Source organism: Phascolarctos cinereus, unplaced genomic scaffold, assembly GCF_003287225.1.
Source record: "Phascolarctos cinereus isolate Bilbo 61053 unplaced genomic scaffold, phaCin_HiC Scaffold_338;HRSCAF=941, whole genome shotgun sequence".
Taxonomy (NCBI): domain Eukaryota; kingdom Metazoa; phylum Chordata; class Mammalia; order Diprotodontia; family Phascolarctidae; genus Phascolarctos; species Phascolarctos cinereus.
Window position 1 is genome coordinate 1 of NW_027555667.1, and position 22,632 is coordinate 22,632.

The 22,632-nt window shown below is 36.9% G+C and overlaps 1 pseudogene; it reads right to left on the reverse strand.

The window, feature by feature from the left end:
- Nucleotides 1-16,718: 16,718 nt before the first annotated feature.
- Nucleotides 16,719-17,540, reverse strand: LOC110204390 (heterogeneous nuclear ribonucleoprotein D-like pseudogene; annotated as a pseudogene).
- Nucleotides 17,541-22,632: the final 5,092 nt, after the last annotated feature.

Genomic DNA, 22,632 nt, shown 5'->3' on the forward strand with positions numbered 1-22,632 from the left:
CTCCATTTATTCTATTCTCTCTTTTGACCCTGTCCCTCCTAGAAGTGTTTGCTTCTGATTACCCCTCCCAATCTGCCTTCCCCTCTATCATCCCTCTGCTCTCTTGTCCCCTTCCCCCTATTTTCCTGTAGGTAAGAGATTTCCATACCCAATTGAGTGTGTATTATTCTCCTTAAGCCAAATCCAATGAGAATAAGATTCACTCATTCCCTCTCACCTTCCCCATTTCCCCTCCACTGTAAAAGCCTTTTCTTGTCTGTTTTATGTGAGATAATTTACCCCATTCTACCTCTCCCTTTCTCTTCCCAGTATAATCCACTCTCACCCCTTAATTTTATTCTCCAGATATCACCCCTTCATCTTCAACTCACCCTGTGCCCTCTATCTATCTATCTATCTCTCTATCTATCTATCATCTATCTACATATATATATTTCCCCCTCCAACTACTCTAATACTGATAAAGGACTCATGAGTTACAAATATCTTTCCATGCAGAATGTAAACAGTTCAATCTTAATAAGTCTTTATGATTTCTCTTTCCTGTTTACCTCTTCATTTCATTGAGTCTTGTATTTGAAAGTCAAATTTTCTATTCAGCTCTGGTCTTTTCATCAAGAATGCTTGAAAGTCCTCTATTTCACTGAATCCATTTTTTCCCCTGAAGGATTATACTCAGTTTTGCTGGGTAGGTGATTCTTGTTGTAATCCTATCTCCTTTGCCCTCCAGAATATTATATTCCAGCCCTGGTCCCTTAATGTAGAAGCTGCTAAATCTTGTGTTATCCTGATTGTGTTTCCACAATACTTGAATTGTTTCTTTCTGGCTGCTTGCAATATTTTCTCCTTGACCTGGGAACTCTGGAATTTGGCTACAATATTCCTAGGAGTTTTCCTTTGGGATCTCTTTCAGGAGATTGGTGGATTCTTTCAATTTCTATTTGCCCTCTGGTTCTAAAATATCAGGGCAGTTTTCCTTGATAATTTCTTGAAAGATGATGTCTAGGCTTTTTTTGATCATGGCTTTCAGATAGTCCAATAATTTTTAAATTCTCTCTCCTGGATCTATTTTCCAGGTCAGTTGTTTTTCCAATGAGATATTTCACATTGTTTTCTTTTTTTCATTCTTTTGGATTTGTTTTATAGTGTCTTGATTTCTCATAAAGTCACTAGCTTCCAATTGCTCATTCTAATTTTTAAGGAAGTATTTTCTTCAGTAAGCTTTTGGACTTCCTTTTCCATTTGGCCAATTTTGCTTTTTAGGCATTCTTCCTCATTGGCTTTTTGGACCTCTTTTGCCATTTGGGTTAGGCTATTTTTAAGGTGTTATTTTCTTCAGTTTTTTTGGGTCTCCTTTAGCAAGCTGTTGACTTTTTTTCATGATTTTCTTGCATCACTCTCATTTCTCTTCCCAGTTTTTCCTCTACTTCTCTTACTTGCTTCTCAAAATCCTTTTGAGCTCTTCCTGGCCTGGGACAATTCATATTTTTCTTGGAGGCTTTGGATGTAGGAGCTTTGACTTTGTTGTCTTCTTCTGGTTGTATTTTTGATCTTCTTTGTCACCAAAGAAAGATCTATGTCTGACTCTTTGTGAGTTTGCTCATGATCCCAGCCAATTACTTGAGTTTAAACTCTTTGTTAAGGTAGGTCTGCTTCCAGTGTGGAGAATATACTGTCCCAAGCTTCAGGGGTTTTGTGTAGCTGTTTTCAGAGATACTTCTAACCTAAATTTTCAGTTCTTCCAAGGTGGTATGATGAGGGGCGAGGTGTTTACTCCTTTCCTGGCCTGTGCTCTTGTCTATGAGGCCAAAAGCACTCTTTTCTGCCCTGGAACTGTGATGAGAATTTTCTCTTCACCACCACCATGAGCTCCACCACACCAGCACTCCTCTTCACCCTAGGACGACCACCCAGAACTGTGACTCCGATGCAAGCACAGGAAAATAAGAGAATCCTGTACCAACAAAGAGTTCTCTGCAGTCCCCCTCTGATCAGCCACTTGATTCCCCCTCAGTCTGTGGGCTGGAAGCTCCAGAAACAGTCACCCCCCTGGGATGTACGGGGACTAAGGCTGCGACAGTTTCTCTTCATCACAGTCACAGACTTTTCCTACTGACCTTCTAAGTTCTCTTTGGTGTTCACTGTTTAAAAAGTGTGGAAACCACCCCAGCTGCCCATGATTCAGTCCTCTGAGGGCTGCTCCCAGTTTGCTGAGGCCTAGTCTTTATCTGGGTACCCATGCCAAACTATATTCCTCTCCCTACCTGGCATGATATACCTTTCTGATCCACCTTCCAGGTTGTCTTGGGCTGGAAATTTGTTTTGCTCTGTCTTTTAGACAGTGAATTTCTTTAGAGCCATTTTTTTATAGGTATTTGGAAGGATTTGGGGGAGAGCTCAAGCAAGTCACTACTTTTACTTCACCATCTTGGCTCCGCCATCTCACATTTTTTTTGAGGTACTTCAATTCCCCTTTGCTCATAGAGAACAGCACCATTTTTGATGCAGGCATACCAAACTGGATGTTTTTTTTGCCAGTGTCTCCTGTGTCTCAAATCAATTACAAAATTCTTCAGAGACAGCATTAGAGTGTCCTTATACGTCTTCTTTTGACCTCCTTGTGAGCATTTGCCTTATGAGAGTTCTTTATAAAATAGTCCTTTAGGTAAATGTACTTTTGGTGTTTGAACAATGTGGCCAACCCATCAGAACCACGAAGTAGAACTTGAATGCTTAGCAGTTTAGCTTGAGAAAGGACCTCAGTGTCCAGTACCTTATCTTGACTAGTGATCTTCAGTATCTTCCTAAGACAATTCAAATGGAAGCAATTCAGTTTCCTGGCATGACACTGGTATACTGTCCAGGTTTCACAGACATATGACAGTGAGGTCAGCACAATGACTCAAAAGTTTTCATTTTGGTAGGCAGTCTAATAGCTCTTCTTTCCCACACTTTCCTTTGGAAACTCCCAAACACTGAACTAGTTCTGGCAATGCATGCATCAACCTTATCATTTATGTGTACATCCCTGGAAAGTATACTCCCAAGGTAACTGAACTTACCCAAAGTTTTCAAAGTTTCTTCATTTGCTGTAGATGATGGTTCTACCTATGAATGGTGTGGTGCTGGCTGGTGGAGAACCTCTCTTTTCTTGGTGTTAAATGTCAGGACAAAATTATCACAGGAAGCGTAGAATTAATCCCTACTTTGTTGAATCTGATCTTTAGAGGATATATTGAGTGCACGGTCATCTGCAAACAAAAAGCCATACACCAGCTACCTCTCCATTTTAGTCTTGGCTTACAGCCTTTTCAAATTAAACAATTTACCAACAGTGTGGTACTTGACCTTGATGTCATTTTTGTCTTTCCCGAAGTTGTCCAACAACATTGCTGAAAACATCACGCTAAAAAACATGGAAGCAAGCACACAGTCCTCTTTCACTCCTTGTCCATCATCCAAAACCAGGGCAAGCATGCCATCATGAAAGTGTTATACAGTACTGATGGACTTCTCTAAGAAACCAATTTTTGCCATAATTTTCCATAATGCCTCACAAGTGACAGTATCAAAAGCATTAGTCAGATTGAAGAATGCTTTGTTCTACAACTGGCATTTCTCCTAGAGTTGTTGAGCAGCACACCATATAAACCATTCCTAGGCCCTTTCAGAAGCCACATTGATTCTCAGGTAGATGACCATCTTCCACGTGAAGGATCAGTTTATTAAGGACCAAGAATCTTTCTGGCAATGACTAAGGGAGAAACCTTCCTGTGATTGTTACAAGGCAACCTATTTCCTTTACCTTTATAGAGACAGACAATGGAGTCATCCTTAAGTTTCTCAGAGAAAACTTCCTCTTTCCATATAGCCCTGAAGATTTTTCACTTCTGTATGAGCAGTGAACCCCAGGCCTTGCAAACCTCAGCTGGAATAGAATCAGCACCAGGAGCTTTGCCACATGAGAGGAGTCCAATGGCATTCAAAACCCCTTCTTCAATTGTAAGTTAGTCTAGAGAGGAATTACTTCCACCTGAGATACACAGTCTATGGCGTCAGCATTGATTGATGATGGTCTGTTGAGAACACTATGGAACTGTCTAATTCATCTCTCCAATATGATGTCTTTATCACTAATTAATGTGGCTCCATCAGCACTGAGTAGCTGAGATACACCATAGGTCTTTGACCCACAAATAGCCTTCATAGGATCATAAAAGCCATTTGGATTGTTACTGTCACTATAAAACTGAATTTCATCTACCTTCTTACTGAGCTAAGAATCCTACATCTCTCTAAGCTTCTTTTCACTTTACTTTTGAGGGAGTTAAATGCTACCTTCTCAGAGATGGATGAAGTATCCTGCTGGTAAACCCTATGCAGTTCTCATTTTTCATTTAACAGCTTCTGAATTTCCAATCATTTTTGTCAAACCAACCTCAATGTTTGTGAGTGTTCTGGCACAAGTAAGTTAATATGGTGCTGTACACCAGCTCTCTGAAAGCTGCCCGCTCCTATTCTGCTCCACTGTTGCAAATCGTGTTCATCTTTGGTTCTTGAAAAGGACAAATGACATCAAGTGAATTGGATTTAAGTGAGGCACAGCTATGCCTCTGTCTCCTCCAGAGTCGAGTCCAGTGACAAGACATAGATCAGGAGGACTGGCAGTGGCCCAGGATGCAGTGGGAGAACTTGGCCTTTTTAAGCTAAGGTCTTAAGGATCATAAGTCTCAGGTTATCTGAGACAATACCCATTCACCTAAGAGAAAGAGAAAATATTGCTTCAAATCTATCTGATACGTCTTAGCTGTGTAACTAGAGGCAAGTCACCTCACAATTCAATACTCTAAGTAAACTTGTGAGATTTTAACTTACCCATGCACATTGGAGAGTTTCTTCACCACAAGTTGCTTAGACTTATTAATTCACACTTTTAATCACAAAAGAGGCTTCTTCTTCATACTAGGAAGACTGATTTTTACACTGGGTTCTTTGGATATCATTAATTTCCAACTCCAGTGTATCTTTTTATGTTACTTTTACTCAAAAACTTCCTTCCAACTAACATACTGTGCATCTTTCTTCACCTTCTTCAAGTTAGACCTCAAATTGATTCATGAATAAAACCAGCATTAACATCCATTTCATACTGTTTTTGCATACACTGTTGAAACCTAAATCTGACAGCTACAAATTAGCTTTAGCATGAACTCTGTAAAAATGTGTATAAATATGAAACCATGTCCAATTAACTGATGAAGTGTTGGAATGTTTTTGAAGCAGTGGTTTATATATTAATGTTTATAAAGTTCACAAAAATATTCTATTAGAGAATGAAATTAAAACATTAAGAATAATGATCGAACTGGAAAGGGCTTCTTAATTCTTCATCATTATAGCATACGAGGAGTGGTCTGAATTTTGTAAAATGACCGTAGAGTCTTTTTATGATTCTGCAGTGTTACTCACAAACCAGCAAAATTGGTTACAAATGAACAATTGGAACCTCTGGAGCAGAAAAGCAAACTAGGGCCAGGATTTTGATTAGACAGGAGGTAGAGCTAGTTAATCAGTTATTTCCAAATTTAGTCCAGAGATTTAAAGAAAGAGAAGACAGGTAATATAGGTTCAGACAGGTAAGCAGAGCCTAGAATTCAGAAGATTAGGCAATAATAATCAGGAACCCAGACAAACACTGGAAAAGAAGAAGACAGAATCTAAGTAAGCATCATGGAGGCAGTGATGAAACTCCTGCCCAGCTCTCCCCAACAACTACGTCAGCAAAATAATCTAGAAAAGGCACCAGACTGAGTTCTGATTGGGAATTTTTTAAAAAAAGTCATTTTTTCAGTCTGTCGGTATAGGACATGGGCTAGAAAAGATAGACTCAGGTTAGTGGACACTGGGGACTGGGTCTAGCCAGGAAGGTGCTGTACTGGACATTCCAGCACAGGAACTGAATTGGAGCCTGGCACTGTGCACTAAAGCAAGAAGAAGCCCCAGATCCATTAGGGAGGGGCTTGGTGCAGTGCAGAGAGTAGAAACACATATTAACTGACAGCTCTGTTGTTCTTGCCCCAGAGATGGGTTGTACCTCCAGTGTAGACTGAGGAAGAGACCTATATGTAGGATTGTGGATCGGGTAGAGAGGTTGCAGGCCTGAGGCAAGCAGTCAGAAAGGAAGAATTCATGTAATGAGAAACCACAGTCAGAATCACACAAGATTAAGCAGCCACCACCTTAATGAATCAGAAATCTTGTAATATCAAGAAAACTTACTTGGGAAAATTGAGTATAATCACTTGTTCAGGATAGGGGTCAGAATGCGTGTGTGGTGGGTAATAGATATTTAAATAGAGGAGTTCCAAACATTCCTGCTGAGGAGACCAGAACTAAATATACTAGCACTAAATGGAAACTTTGAAATACAAACACAAAAATTAAGAGAAACAGAAAAAGGTAAATACAAATAAGAAATTAGAAGGGACTAAATAAGGATGAAGCATTTGTCTTCTAATAGAGGAAAATTATACAAGTATCTCTTCAAAACCCTAATATCGTCAGAGGTCATAGAGGGAATTAAATAAAACAGATTGGTCCAGGATTGGTTTTGCTATGTTTGATTGGCTTAAAAGAAAAGAAAGGGGGGAGAAAAAGAATACATTAGGAGGAAAATGGGTGTGGGAGAGTAGGGAAAATTACCTTACACAATCAGGGAGTACAAGTAAAACATTATACAAACAAGGAGAAGGGGCAGAGGGAATGTGCAACCACGTGAACCTCATTTTCATCTGAACTTGTCAAAGAAGGGAAGAACTTACACACACACACACACACACACACACACACACAGAGTTGAGCGCCAAAATACATTTAACTCAACAGGGAGACAGAAGGGAAAGAGAAAAGGGGTAATAAGGAGGGTAGATTCATGAAGTGATTAGTCATAAGCAAAACACATTAACAGGGAGGTTGTATCTCAAAGAACAGTTTAAAGGTAGAGAAAAAATAACCTGTGCTTGGGCTCTGGGTGAGGGAAAGAAAAAGAACAGGGGAGTAGAATCAGAATGGATGAAGCATAGAGCATACTCTTCACTATCCTCTTTATAATGAGAGAGTAAGAAACAAAGACCAAAAAGTATAGAATAAGATGGAGGAAAATACACAACTATTATACATGTGAACAGGATGAACTCATTCATAATGTGGAAGAGAATAGTTGAATGGATGAGAAAGTAGAATCCAATAATATGTTGTTTACAAGAAACATGAAACATAAAGACTTAGACTTAAAATAAGGTACTGGGGCAAAATCTATTGTGCTTCAGCTGAAGTAAAAGATAAAGAGGTAGCAAACATTATCTCAGGCAGGGTATGAGCAAAAATAGACTTATTAAAAGAGATAAACAGAGAAACTGAACTGCGCTTAATGGTATTGTAGAAAATGAATTAATGACAAAACAACATATATGCACCAAATAGAGTAGCCTCTAACTGCCTCAAAGTTAAATGAGTTGTAGAGAGAAATAGGCAATAAAGCTATAATAGTGGGAGATCTTTTCAGACCTAGACAAATCTGTCTAAAAGTTACAGAAGTTAGAGACATGAATAGAATTTTAGGAAAGTTAGATATGATAGCTGCCTCATGATTATTGGATGGGAATTGAAAGGAGTATACATATTTCTCAACTCTGTGATAACTTTACAAAAATTGACCATGTATTGTGGCTTAAAAACCTCACAAACAAATCTAGAAAGGCAGAAAAATTATGTGCATCTTTTACTGGCCATTATACAATAAAAATATTCAATAAAGGGCCACTGAGAATGACTAAAAATTTATTAGAGACTAAATAATATAATCCTAAAGAATTGATGGGTCAAAGACTAGGTTATAGAAACAATAAATAATTTCATTAAAGATAACAGTAACAATGAGACAATATGCCAAAATTTTGGGATGCTGCCAAAGTAGTCCTAAGAGGCAAATTTATATCTCTAAACATTTCATCAACAACAAAAAAAAGTAAGAACAAATCAACAAATTTGGTGTGTAACTAAAAACAAAAGACCCTAGAAGACAAAATTGAAAAAAAAAATTAAACACCAAGATAGAAATCCTGAAAATCAAAGTACATATTAACAAAATTTAAAGAAAATTAAAATCACATTTAATTAATAAAACTAGGAATTAGTTTTTGGAAATAAAACAAATTATTAGCTAAATTAATTTTTCAAAGTAAGAGGAAAATCAAATTACCAGTATCAAATATTTAAAAGGTGAATTCACAACAAATATAGAAGAAATAAAGAAAATTATTAGAAATAAATTTGCCCAATCGTATACATATCAATACCATAGCTAAGTTAAAAGGATCAGTATTTACAAAAACACAAAATGCTACAGAATAACAGAATAAGAAGTCAAATAATTAACCCAGTTTCAGAAAAAGAAATTTAAAAGCCATAAAAGACCTCCCAAAGGAGGAAAAATAACCCAAGACCTAATGGATTGACAAATAAATCCTATCAAACATTAAACACCAATTGATTTCAATATAGGCTATTTGAAAAAATAGGAAAAGTTTCTATCAAATTCCTCCTATGATACAAATAAGATTTCTAAAAAATTGTCTTTTTTTTTTGTTACATTTTAGGTTCCAAACTCCCTCCCTCCCCATGCCACGTTAGAGAAGGCCAACATTCAACACAGATTTATAAATACATGTAAAACCGTACTATGCATACTTCTATTTATCAGTTCTTTCTCTGGAGGTGGATAGCATCTTCCTTCATAGGTCCTTTGTAGTTGATTTGAGTATAGTATTCATAATAACTCAGTTTTTCACAATTATTCTTCAAACAATGTTACTGTTATTGTATACATGTTCTCTTGGTTCTACTCACTTTACTTTTCTTTATTACATGAAAGTCTTTTCATATTTTTCTAAAATCAACCAGATCAGGGCAGCTAGGTGGTGCAGTGGATAGAGCACAGGCCTTGAAGTCAGGAGGGCCTGAGTTCAAATATGACCTCAGATCAAACACTTGACACTTACTAGCTCTGTGACCCTGGGAAAGTCACTTAACCCTAATTGCCTTTAAAAAATTATAATAATAGTAAAAGCAACCAGCTCATCATTTTTTACAGCGCAGTAGCATTCCATCACAATTATATACCACAACTTGTTTAGCTATTCCTTAATTGGTGGACATCACCTTAATTTCCAGTTCTTTGCTACCATAAAGAAAGCTGCTATAAATATTTTAGAACATATAGGTTCTTTTCCTTTTTCCTTGATCATCTTGGGAAATAGATTTAATAGTGGCATTGCTGAGTCAAAGGGTATACACAGTTTAATAACTCTTTGGGTATAATTCCAGATTGCTTTCCAAATAGTTGAATCAGTTCACATTCCACCAACAGTGTTAATGTCCCAACTTTTCCACATCCTCTCCGAAATTTGTCATTTTCCTCTATTATTATTTTAGCCAATCTGATAGGCATGAGACAATCTTGATACCTAGCTAGAGAGAGTCAAAACAGAGAAAGAAAACTATATATCAATATTGCTAATGAACATTTATGTAAAAATTTAAAACAAAATATTAGTAAAGCCACTATAGCAAAATATTACAAGGATTATTATACACTACAACCAGGTTTAATTTATACCAGGAAGGCAGGATTGTTTTGGTATTAGGAAAACTAACAATATAATAATCAATATTAATTGCAAGAAGAACTAAAATCATATGATTATATCAACAGATGAAGAAAAATCTTCTGACAAAATACAGCACTTATTCCTGTCTAAGGCACCAGAATAAACAGATCTTTCCTTAATACAAGTGATATCTAAAACTACCCAGTATTATATGTCATAGGGAGAAACTAGAAGTCTTTTCAATTAGATTAGGGTAAAGCAAAGATGTCCGTTATCAACACTTGATTGAATACTAGAAATGCTAACTGTCATCAGTAAAAAAAAAATAGAGGGAATAAATATAGGTGAAAAAGAAGCAAAATTATTGCTTTTGCAGTAATTAGAGAACCCTAGAAAATAAATAAGAATTAATTTTTTAAAAACTTCAAGTTTTGGGATAGAAAATAAGTCCACATAAATCATTAACATTTCTGTATATTACTAACAAAATATAAAAGGAAGAAGTAGAAATAAAAATTCTATTTAAAATAACTACAGAATTTATAAAATGGTTAAGAGTCTACATGCAGGAATTTCAATATATGAATGCAACCACAAAGCACTCTTTACACAAATAAAGACAGACCTAAATAATTGTAGAGATATGCTTGATTCATGGGTGAACCAAGCAATAAAATAAAAATGACAATACTACCTAAATTAATTTTCAAAGGATTACTTTATCATTCTACACTTTATAGATCTAGGAAAATAATAAAATCTCCTGGATGAAGTAAAAGTTAAGAATCTCAAGGGAAATAATGAAAAAGAGGGGAAAAGTGGCCTAGCAGCACCAGATCTCAAGCTATACTGCGAAGCAGTAATTCTCAAACTATTTTGGAAAGAAATAGAGAGGTCAGTTAGGTAACATTTGCTTGATTGTGAAGGACTTTTATAATTATTTTGTTTTATCCTGCATATTTCATTTTAATCTTAATTTTTGGTTCCTATGATGAGCAGTGTCCTCCAAAGTAGAGGAGAGGGAGCCTCAGACAGGGGGGCACAAAACAGGAGTTCTTCTTGTCCAGGGCTAAGGGTAGTACTGAGTCTATTGCCACCCCTCCAAAATCAGGAAATATTTAAGATGAGACAAAATTAAAGTAAAACAAATAAACAAAAACTACTGAAAGAGAAAAAAAGAAAAAAGAAAAAGAAAGGCAAAAAGTGATCTTCCCCTCACAGATTAGGGATTTAGAATTACCTGGAAGTCATCTTCTCTCCTTCTGATGAGAAAGCAGTGTGCTAGGTTAAAATTCCTCCCATATGTCTCCTTAGCACATGTAGCAACCCATATATTTCCCTAACAGATTCCTTGAGGATTCCTAGGGCAATTCAGATGGAAGTCTAGACTATACCTATCCTGGAGTCCTTGTGACATATAGGGCTCCCCAATTTTACCTAATGGATCCCTAAAAAATTGTAGAGTATTCCAAATAAAGGACCAAACTCACAATATAAAAATGAGCTAGCTCAAAAAGAAAGTAAATAAACTCAGACGTGTCCCAGACACATGTGGGACTTACAAAAAGTGATTACGCATCATGGTTGGTTCGAATTGGCCCCTCAGGTCCCAGACAAGCTACCTAGAATGCTGGGTCCCTGGGCAGTGTTATCATGAATTTCCATATGTAGGCTCTACTGAAATTCCCCTACCCCAACTTGTAACATTAGTAAGGAGGAACTCCCTATTTGGAATAATAGGTAGAATAGAGGGTAAATGTAACAAAATTGGGGTAAAGTTGAATGGGTAAGTAGAGTCTACTGAGTTTTGGATTTGAATGGACATATGATATGATTTGATATAATTAATTATATAATATAAAACCCACATATACACATTGTATTCCCCATCAAATGTGAAGTCCTTGTGACAAGGTATTTTTGCATTCATCGTATTTGGATCCCTATTGCCTAACACAATGTCTGGCAAATAGTAGGTGGTCACAAAGTGATCATTGATTGATTTCAGCTTCCATTTCTCAGAAGTCTCTATTCCAAATTCAGAAGATTATTTTGAATTCTGTTCAGCCATTTCTAGCATCTGATGTTCTTAATAATAATGGTAACATTCCTCGGGCAGCAACCAAGGAGCTGATGTGTTACATGTGGGATGGTAAAGAGCTCTTTCCCACAGAATTACCACAGAAAATGTTGAAAACATCCCTTTTCTTAGTGACTCATCAGAAATTACCCTGCATATCACTGTGCACTGACAAGTTTAGGTGTGAAAAATCTGCTTTCATTTTAGACAGCTTCTTTTACGACTTACTATCTGTGATTCCTCCCTCCTTTTCCTACCATTTTCCTAAAAAAGTTTCCAGACTTCTCTAATATGTCCCAGCAGTCTTCTCATTTTGGAAGATCCCTCTACTCAAGGATCTGCTGGTAAATGTTTAATGACTAGCTCTCTGGGAAAAAAAAGTGTGACACACTTATAAGTTTAACATTTTCTTTGTTACTTTCTTAAGTTTATACAATTGACAAAAAGCCTTGATATTCTTATTTCCAAAGTGTAAATGCTGACACTGAATATTTAATAATAAGCTCTCATAAGCTGTTTCAAGTTCTGCCTCCACCTCTGTGGCCCCATCTTCCAATTGGTGAATTCCTATTGGAACCTCCATTTTGAGAAAATGCCTAGGCCAGCCATGCTCGCTCCTTCACTTCTGGCTTCCGTCCCAACCCTTGGGATTTCGCTATGCCCCTGCCTAGGTTTTTCCCCCTCCCTTTTTCAGCTCCCTTTTATGTATTGTTTCCTGTCCCTTCCCCCCTGCTTACCTCCCCCCCCCCCCTTATAATGTAAGCTTCTTATGTTCAGGGATTGTCTTTTTACTTGTATTTGTATTTCCAGAGCTTAACACAGTACCTGACACATAGCAAGCACTTAATAAATACTTGACTTATTGATTTTAAGGTTTTGAGTAAGAATAGGCTTTGGGCTCCTTTGGTGCCAACTTTGGGTATTTTTGGTACCATTTTAGAGTATTTGCTTGAAGGGGTTCCAAATTAATATTGACAGAAGCTCCTTTCTCTGCATTCCTTGTCCCCACCTCTCCCTATTCTTTTCTCAGAACATTAATATGTGCTATTTTCCCCTGTGGCAAAGGAAAGAACACCTCCAGTTTTTCACAGTGGAGACCCTTTGGATAATGAACAAATCTTCACTATGAGGCTTTGAAAGGGAAAAGCTCTAAAAGGTTCCTGTGCCTTATACCACTTAGCAATAAATCTTACTTAACATCATTTTAATACCTCATTTGGAAACATCTGAGTGTGCATTCTGAAATTACATTTCTTATTCCTGGAGGGCACTTACAATAAAATCTGGAATATATCAATCATTGCATTGCATTAGAAATATTATTTTGATTTGTTTTATGAAAAGGTTCTAATATGATTGCTGCATAATATATAAAACTAATCTTGGTTTTCATTTTCAAGTTCTCAGCTGAAAGGTTATTTCTGTCTTTCATGTACCACCTTGGTAGGTGTAGAAATGTTTTAGCAACTGTAATGAGTAGAAAACCTTATGGGGAAAATTTGCAATTACATTGGTAAATGTTGGAAATAAATGCAAATACACAGAGCTCTAACTAGCAATTTTTGCATCCAGAGCAAGGGGCATAAGGTTTGACCTCATTTTGGGTAGGGGAATAGGAGTCTGCCTTGTGATTGAGAAGGAAGCATAGACTGAGACTATGGGGATCTGTAATGTTGTTTGTCCTTTGTTCTCAGAGAACCATGACATCAGCAAGATGATGCCATGACTTGCAAGTGAATTGGATTTAAGTGAGGCAAGGCTATACAAAGTTACCATCCTCACTTTCTCCTCTGCAGCCATCTGGGTCCAGTGGCAAGATATAGATCAGGGTGTGCGGAGATAGCCCCCATGGAGAGCAGTAGAACAGGGAAAAGTGGTGTACAGCTAGTACCTTCCTATTTTGACGAACCATTCTCATTAATTAGGTGCTAAGCTCGGCTATTTCTCCATTATTAACAGTCTATGGGCACTGTCAGTGAACTTTAAATTAAGTAGCCTATGGCAAATCCCTCTTTGCCTAGCTCTAGTTATGGTTCTGCAAGTGTATTACAGTGCTAGAGTTAAATTAACGTGGGATAGAGTCCTAGTATTCACTAAAACTTGGGATGACATTGTTCAGAACACATGTATTCCTTCAAGCGATCTCGAGTTGAAAGGACATTAAAGATTAACTACTCTCACACCTTCATTTTATGGATGGGAAACTGAGGCCTGCAGAGGGTCAGTGACTTGCCTAAGGTCACAGATGTAGGAAACTTCAGAGCTAGAATTCAGACTCATGTTCTATCACCACAAATTCATAGCTCTCTCTCTGTCTCCGTCTCTGTCTCTCACACACAAAGTTCTTCAGCATACATTCAGATTAGGGAGTCTTTTTCACTCCAAGGTGAAAAAACTCCCTTTACCAATGCAGGTCAGCACCTCTCCTACGATTTATAGTTTTAGCTGCTTAGAGCGATGGTCCCAAGCTTTTTGGTCTCAGAACCTCTTTATACTCTTAAAAAAATTATTAAGGACCCCCCCCTCGAGCTTTTGTTTATGTGGGTTATAGCTATTATTTTCTTAATCAGATATTAAAACTCATAAATTTTAACATATTTGTTATTAAAATATGTTTTTGAAATATTATAAATAAACCTATTATGTTAACATGGATAACTTCTTTATGAAAAATAAATATATTTTCTAAAACAAAAATTATTTTGTTTTATTTTTCCTAATTGCATATAAAAATAATTTCCAACATTTAAAAAAAAATTTTGAGTTCTAAATGCTCTTTCTCCCTTCCTTCTCCCCCCCAACAGTAAGAAATTTTATGTAGATTATACTCACAATCATGCAAAATATAGTTCTATATTAATCCTGTTGTGAAAGAAAGCAGACAAAAAATGAAAAAATAAAGTGAGAAGTTTTATGCTTCAATCTGCATTCAGACTCCATCAGTTTTTTTTTTTCTGGAGGTCAATACCATTTTTCATCATGAGTCCTTTAGAATTGTCTTGGATCATTGTGTTGCTGAGAATAGCTAAATCATTCACAGTTGATCATCATACAATATTACTGCTACTGTATACAATGTTCTCCTGGTTCTGCTCATTTCACTTTACATCAGTCTTTCCAGGTTTTTCTAAAAGCGTCTTGTTTGTCATTTCTTATGGCACAATAGTATTCCATTACAATCACATACCACAACTTGTTCAACCATTCCGCAATTGATGGGCATCCCCTCAATTTCCCATTCTTTGCCATCACAAAAAGAGCTGCTATAAATATTTAACATAAACATTGAGAAGAGTGGCACTGTTTTGCATATTTTTGCAAATCTTCATAATGTTGGGCTTAATAGAAGACAGCTGGATGCTTATATCTGCTTCTGCATTCAATCTGTCATATTATTTTGGTTGAAGTATTTGAAGAAAATCCAGCCTAATATAGGTAAATAGTCAGAAAAAGGAGGAGTGTTTTTAAAAATAAATAACTTTTTAGTGTTATTATGACAATAGTCTTTATCTCAGGCACTCTCTAAAAGGATCTTGGGTATCTCCGGGGGTCTGAACTGCTAGCTGAGAGCACTGAGAGCTTGTGACTTTCTCAGTGTCACCCAATCAGAATGTGTCAGGGTCAGGACTTGAACCCAGGTCTTCCTGTTCACTGCCTCTTCTATCCATTCAGAAACGTGTGCCATGTAAATTATGCTACATTGCATTAGCATTAACATATATGGCAATGTTATAAAAAAAAACCCCAACAACTTGGGTGTACAATGACTCCTCCAGTCTTCTTACCTTCCCCTCACAATAACATGAGTCATAACCACCAATCAGTGAGATTAGATAGACAGCAGAAGGTCCGAAGTTATATATAATTGGCAAAGTTACCTAAAATATAAACAAGCCCACCTTGGCTCCAAAATTTTTGCTCAATGACTCTTACTTTTCTTTTTAATTTAAATTTTTTTGTTCTCCTGAACTTGAGAAATGCCAACGTGAACATTTCCATACACAGAGAACAGAAAATGAGGATATGTGAAACTGTATATCTCTATTAAATACAGCTTATGTTCTTAAAGGTAAATCTCAAATTCAACAATTTAGTTTCAAAGCTATCTACTTACCCATATATCTCTCTGAACTTCCTTCTTTTCTGTTCTATGTGTGACCTTCTCTGCTTCTTTTTTTTTTTAGTATCACTATCACTAATCTCTCTACCCCACCCCATCCCACCCATATATTTCTCCCCTGTAACAAATAAGTATTGTCAAATAAAACAAATACATTGGCCATGTCTGAAAATATCTGTCTTACTTTACAACTCCATTACTTCTCTTTCAGGAGGTGACTGTTGTAGTTGCGATATAAATTGTTTACCTGATTCTGCTCACTTCACTTTGCATAAGTTCATCAAAGTATTCCCAGGTTTTTCTGAATCCATCCCTTTAGTAATTTCTTTTTTCTTTTCTTTTTAAACAATCACAAGTAATTTATTTTTGAGAATCAATGAATATGATATTATACAAATTCATTTATATGAACACAAATCCACATTTGTCATGACACAGATGGCAAAGGACAAAGTAAAAACCAGAAAATTAATTGGCCACTACCTACATTTGGATACAATTGTGTCATGGATGATAAAATTCTTTTTAAAAATAAACAGATGATGAGGGGCAGCTAGATAGCAGTGGATAGCGCACCGGCCCTGAAGTCAGGAGGACCTGAGTTCAAATCCAGCCTCAGATCAAACACTTGACACTTCCCAGCTGTGTGACCCTGGGCAAGTCACTTAACCCCAACTGCCTAAAAAAAAAAAATAAATAAAAATAAAAATAAACAGATGAATAGAAGACCACTTTCCATTCAATGTCATAGCTTGCTACAGCATCTGCACCTGTTTTCTTCCCAGCTTCTTTTAATATGGCTGGTAATTGTTCTGGTGGTTACCAGCCCCTCAGGATGCTTTGTTGACCACTACAGTCTGCAATATCCCTGACCATATCCATGGTTCCCATAGTTATATCCATTAATATCATATACCCCACAGCCACTATAGTTTTGATCAATGGTTATAATTTACATATGATTGATCATAATAGTTATTAAAATGTTTCCAATTTTGGCCCTGACCTTGATGATGACCACTAGTACCACCTCATCTACCAACTTCAGTACCCCTTCCTCTTTCTGTTGTTGCTATTGCTGCCTGCTGTATACCTCTTTGGACTGTGTAACTTTGATTTCACACTTCCCAGAACCAATGCCATGATAATTTGTTCTTCAGACATATGTGGGCTCAGTCTACTCACAAATACTTTTTTTGGAAGGTTCCTTTCCTTTTAATGCTTTAGCCCTTTTGGGGTCAACCAATTTGCCATACAGTTTGTGTTCTTTAGGTTCTAGGATATTAACAACTCTAGAAGTATCTTTGAAAAGTACAAATTAAAATCCTCCTGATCTTCCAACAACTGAATCTGTTTTAATAGTGCAGTCTTCAACCTCTCCAAAATGATAACGGGTATTCAGTTGCATCTCTCTTATCCATGCTTCAGCTTAGCCTTCCAATAAACATTTTACCATTGTCCTGCTGGTTCTTGCTTGTGCTGATTTTGAACCCCTGGCAAACTTCTCCATTTTGCTGTACCTGTTTACATCCCTTATGGCAATGGAACTATCAGCCACCCTGGCTGGAGGAGTCTCAACAGTAGTGTATTGTATGGAGCTGGGTCTAAAATGGCAGCAGCAGAACAGTCCTTTCTGATAGTGCCATAATACTGTATAATATTCATATATCATAATTTATCTATTGCCAAATTTACCTATATCCCCTTAGTTTCTAGTTATTTGCCATGATAAAGAAGGCTACTATTAATATTTTGTACGTGTGGGTTCTTAATCTCTTTCTCTCATTTCTTTGGAGGTATATGCTCCATAGTGGTACCATTTGGTCAAAGGATGTGCATATTTTAATAACTTTGCTTTGCAGAATGACTGGATCAATTCACAGCTCTACCAATAGTGCAATAGTGTGCCTGTATTCCCATGCTCTTTCAAACAACTCTCATTTTCTTTCTTTTTTTTTTTTAAATCATCTTTACTAGTTTACTTGGTTTGAGGTTGTTTTAATTTGGAGTTCTCTTATAATTAGTGATTTGGAGCATTTTTCATATGGTTGTTAATAGCTTGGATTCTGTAAGGAGCTCTGAAATTGATTGCATTTTGGAAGATAACCAAAGTGCACCATATTTCATTTAAAATATAGTTGTAAAGAGATAGACAAATAATGTTGTGGGGAATGGTGAAGTGGTAAAAAAGAATTAACCCCAGTCACTGTATAAATAGATGGTTGTGTAAATAGATGATTCAGTAGTAACAAAGGGTTTACACAGCAAATTGCTTCTATTTCTACTCCTTAGTGTGGCTAGGTAGGAGGAAAACACAGAAACAACATGTTATCTTCACTACCTTTTGGTGGGCAAGGAGCTAGCGTATTTGATACAACCAGTCTCATGCCCTTCCATTCCATTCTGAATACCATTATCATAGGATCTTAGGGGCCTAGGAATCCTATTAGGATCACAGGACCCTAGATTTAAAGCTAGAAGGAACTTAGAAGCCATTTAATCCAACACATCCAATAACATATAGAGGAGGAAACTGAGGCCCAGAGAAGTTAAGTGACTTGGGTTGCCAGATCAGGTCAAATGAAAATTCACTGAAGAAGCTGGAAATATCTGTCCTGAGAAGAAAAGAGTTGAGGGTAGGTGAGGGCAAAATGAGTGAATCACGGGCAAGCCAAACTGATTGAACATGGGTAACTCAAATATGCTTCACTTCTTTATAATCAGCCTGGCCCTAGGACTCCATTAACCCCTCCTTTGATCATCAAACAAATCCAGGAACTGGACATTTTCCCACCATTTAATACATACTTCCCTTCACTATCCCTCCCTACTTCCTTCCACCTCTTTCTCAGGGATTGATATCCCTGAGATTGAGATATTGATATCAATATTATTTTTGATACTGTCAAGGGCCTGACAGTCTACTATGGATACATCTAGAATCCCTGAGATTTTGATTTGAAGGCTGCCTAGTCCAAAGCTTCCTCTCTCTCCACTATTCACACCCATCCATTTCAACCCCAAACCTCTTGTGTTCCTATCACATTCTTCTCTTTTCTTCCATTGTATCTCCTGGAATCCCTAATTTATTGTTAATAAATAGTTTTTCATATTAGTCCTATGCCCCCCCCAATTACTTTGTGTGTGTGTATATACATGTGTATGTGTATACACATGTATAAAGTGAAAGAAATTATTATTAAATAACCAAATACTGGGGAGATTCGAGATTTTTTTCTCTTCCTCATTTGGAGATTAGATCAAAGTTTGGTTTTCTGAAGGGCAAGGGTAGATGATGAGATGAAATCTTGGAGTTGTTGCCCCACCCAGAGAAATTTAACAAAGAATTTAAGATGAATTCTGACCCATTGTGGGGATAAATTCTTTGCCTAGATTGCCCAAGGCTAGAGGTGGTCTGAAAATGAATGACATAATCAGTCATGATCCCTGGACCCTCATTAGAATAGGTCCACCTCTCATTATAATTTTCATTTTTCTCATTATTTATTAACCAATTAGAGTTGATTGCCACCCTCAGAAGTACCCACTCTTCCAAGGACATGTAAGCATTGAGTGGGTTTCATGAGAGTCTTTGGCATTCAAGAGTGCCACTGACCCCTTTTTATTAATTATTGCTAGCATGAATAATAACATGATTAATTCTCCAGAAACAATGTCTCTCAAACTTTTTATACATACGTCCATACATATATGTACATATAATATTTACTGTATTTATATATATGTACATACACATATATTTATTTATAATATTTATTCATATGTGTGTAAACTGTTTCCAATAGAATGTAAGCTTCTTGAGGACAAGGATTGTTTCAATTTTGTCTTTGAGTCCATAACACCTACCATACTGCCCGGCACATGATAAGCACCTAGTAAACGTCTGTTGAACTGAATTGAATTAAGCTGAATCTAGGATAGAGACAAGAGCAGAATCTGTGATTTAATTGGTATAGAAAACTAACTCCCAGTACATCAGGCACTTGGCAAATATCTTCAGATGGACTGAACTTATAAAACAATAACTTTGGATGGGGTGATGAAAAGAAACCAGAGCCTTATATCTTAATTCATAGTTTAGTTTCCTTTTTACTGTACTTTATAATCTTTCAACAATAAAAAAAACTGGGCTAGAGAAGTCTTATGTATAGCATATTCATTTGGCTCATTGGTGAGAACCACCACCTAGAAAAATCATAGCACCTTTGGGAAAAATTCACAAGTAACTAGGATGAGGTCAAAATTAGGATACAAAAAATGCTACCCCAAAACCTACCACTACCTTCTGCCACATTTATTCATTTATTCATTATTTATTGGATGTCCATGTGCAAATTCTGTGAGTCATGAAGGCAAAATTTATTCCTTCCAGGTGTGACGTGTGAAGTGTCTTTGTGCAATTTAAACTTTATTAAATTTCAATAAATGAAAGTATGATAGGAATAATTGATAAATAGCATAAGGCAAATTCATCTCATAGATGATATGAACTTTGGTTCTATTCATGGTAGGATATAATTTATAGAAGCCATTTTTCATTTATTATAAGAAATGACATAAGAATGTATTGTGTACAAATGTGTGATGTATGTTCCTCAACCTCAGAAAACTCACCTTTAAATGCCATTTACAGACTGTTCTTTTGATACCTGTACCCAACATTAAACTTTACAAGAACATAAGGACTATTTATTAAGACCTCATTTTTCTGTGGAAATCTCCATTAGCATCATTTTTATCATATCCTTCTCATTTTTAGTGTCCTTTGGGAGGTGGGTGGGTGATGAGGGGTTCTGTGAGGGGCTCTGTGAGAAAAGCATGAGTATTAAATAAGCATCTGAGTCACATAAGCAACAAAAAGGGAGGACTAGAGATTTTCTCTGATTCCCACAACTTCCCATACCTCTCCAAAACAGAAATTATGCACCAAAGATAAAGCAAGTTCAGCTGTCTCCATGATCTAAGATAACCAGAATTCAAAAGGTTAAAAAAAAAACCCAACCAAATATAACTTATGAATTGACATTTGCTGAACTCAAGATCCCTCAGCATCCCTCTGTCACTTCCCATGCGTTGGCATGTGAGGCCAAACTAACCGGCCCAAGAACACTACACAAGCTTACAACAAAAGTCACCTCCTATGCCCCAGTCCCCCCTCCCTCTTTCCAGTGCAATGAATACCCTGCCTCTAGGCTCTGTAAGTTTGCCTGAGCCTTGACAGCCAGCTTAGCCATAGCTCTTCAGGAGCAAAAGCCTGCTGGGGGCTACATCCTGGAAGTACTAGCACTGCAAAGCTCTAAATTATTGATGTCAGGGAAAGCAGGCTTTGAACGGCTGGAGCTAGACCAGAGAAATAAGGAGCAGAGTGAGTGGGACAGATCACTAAGACAGGACTCCAGGAGTGTGGGGAGCTGTACAGGACTCCACCAAACCTGAGGGAAGAGCATTGCTTCTAGCTGGGGTCAGTTCTGATGACCTGAAAGTCAACTGGGACAGAGACCTAGGCTGATGAACCATGAATTGCCTCATGTGGGAGAAGGCTGAGGTACTTTGAAATCTGGCTCCCAAGGAAACCACAGAGGGAAAGAAGTCAGGAATGAACAATAAGGAAAATAAAATTACTAAAAATTATAGGAAAAAGAAAACTCGGAGCAGCTAGATGGCGTAGTGGATAGAGCACCAGCCCTGGAGTCAGGAGGACCTGAGTTCAAATCCAGTCTCAGACTAGACATTTGACACTTACTAGCTGTGTGACCCTGGGCAAGTCACTTAACCCCAACTGTCTCACAAAAAGACCCAAAACAAACAAACGAATAAATGAAAAAACCCTCAAAGACCTTGAACATAAACAGGTAAATTAGAAGGAAAAACAATAACAACAGAAAGGAATGTGACCTCTAGATCCAGTAGAGTTCAAGTATCTACGAATAAATCCTATAAAATAAAGGAAAATGATGCAACATGATAAGACAAAGGACCCTCTGGAATTTGAGGAGAACATGGAACCACAATGCACTATTACTGAGTGGCTTAAAAGAGAAAGGAGAATCACGAGAGCAGAATTTATACCCTGCACAGCAAAAGTAGTGACCAGAATAGAAAAACCAGAATCTGCAATTGTTTGCGATTTCATCTAAGAAATAAAAAAGAGAATGATAGATTGGAAAAGCAAATACACAGAAAAGAAGAACAACCTAGAAGAAAAAAAGGAAGAAAATATAGTTACTAAAGCAAGCAAAACATGCTGATCTGGAAGACAAGATGAAGAGACAACCTAACACTCATAGATCTCCCAGAAGAACATGACAAGACCAAAATGAAAACAAAACAAAACAAAACAAAAACAAAAACACCTTCATACTGTAATGAAGAAAATGGCAGAAGTAGACTGCCTAGAATTTGTGAACACAGGAAATAAATTTCCAATTGAAACAATTTACAAATAGCCTCTAGGGAAAAAAAATTCAAGGCTGCAAACTCTAAGACACATAGCTGTTAAACTTAACAATTCAGTTCAGAAACAACAAGGCTTTTGCAAGCCACCTGGAGAAATACCTTCAAACACAAAGGAAAGGACATTTGAATAATTCAAGACTATTCTACACCCACTAGAAAAAAGAAAGCAGGAATAAAATAATATGTTCCAAAATACAGGCATTCAATAATAAGGAAGAGGTTGAAACATTTTTAGAAAGAAAACCAGAACTGAAGAGATTATTTGCTTTTTGAACACCCCCAAAAAA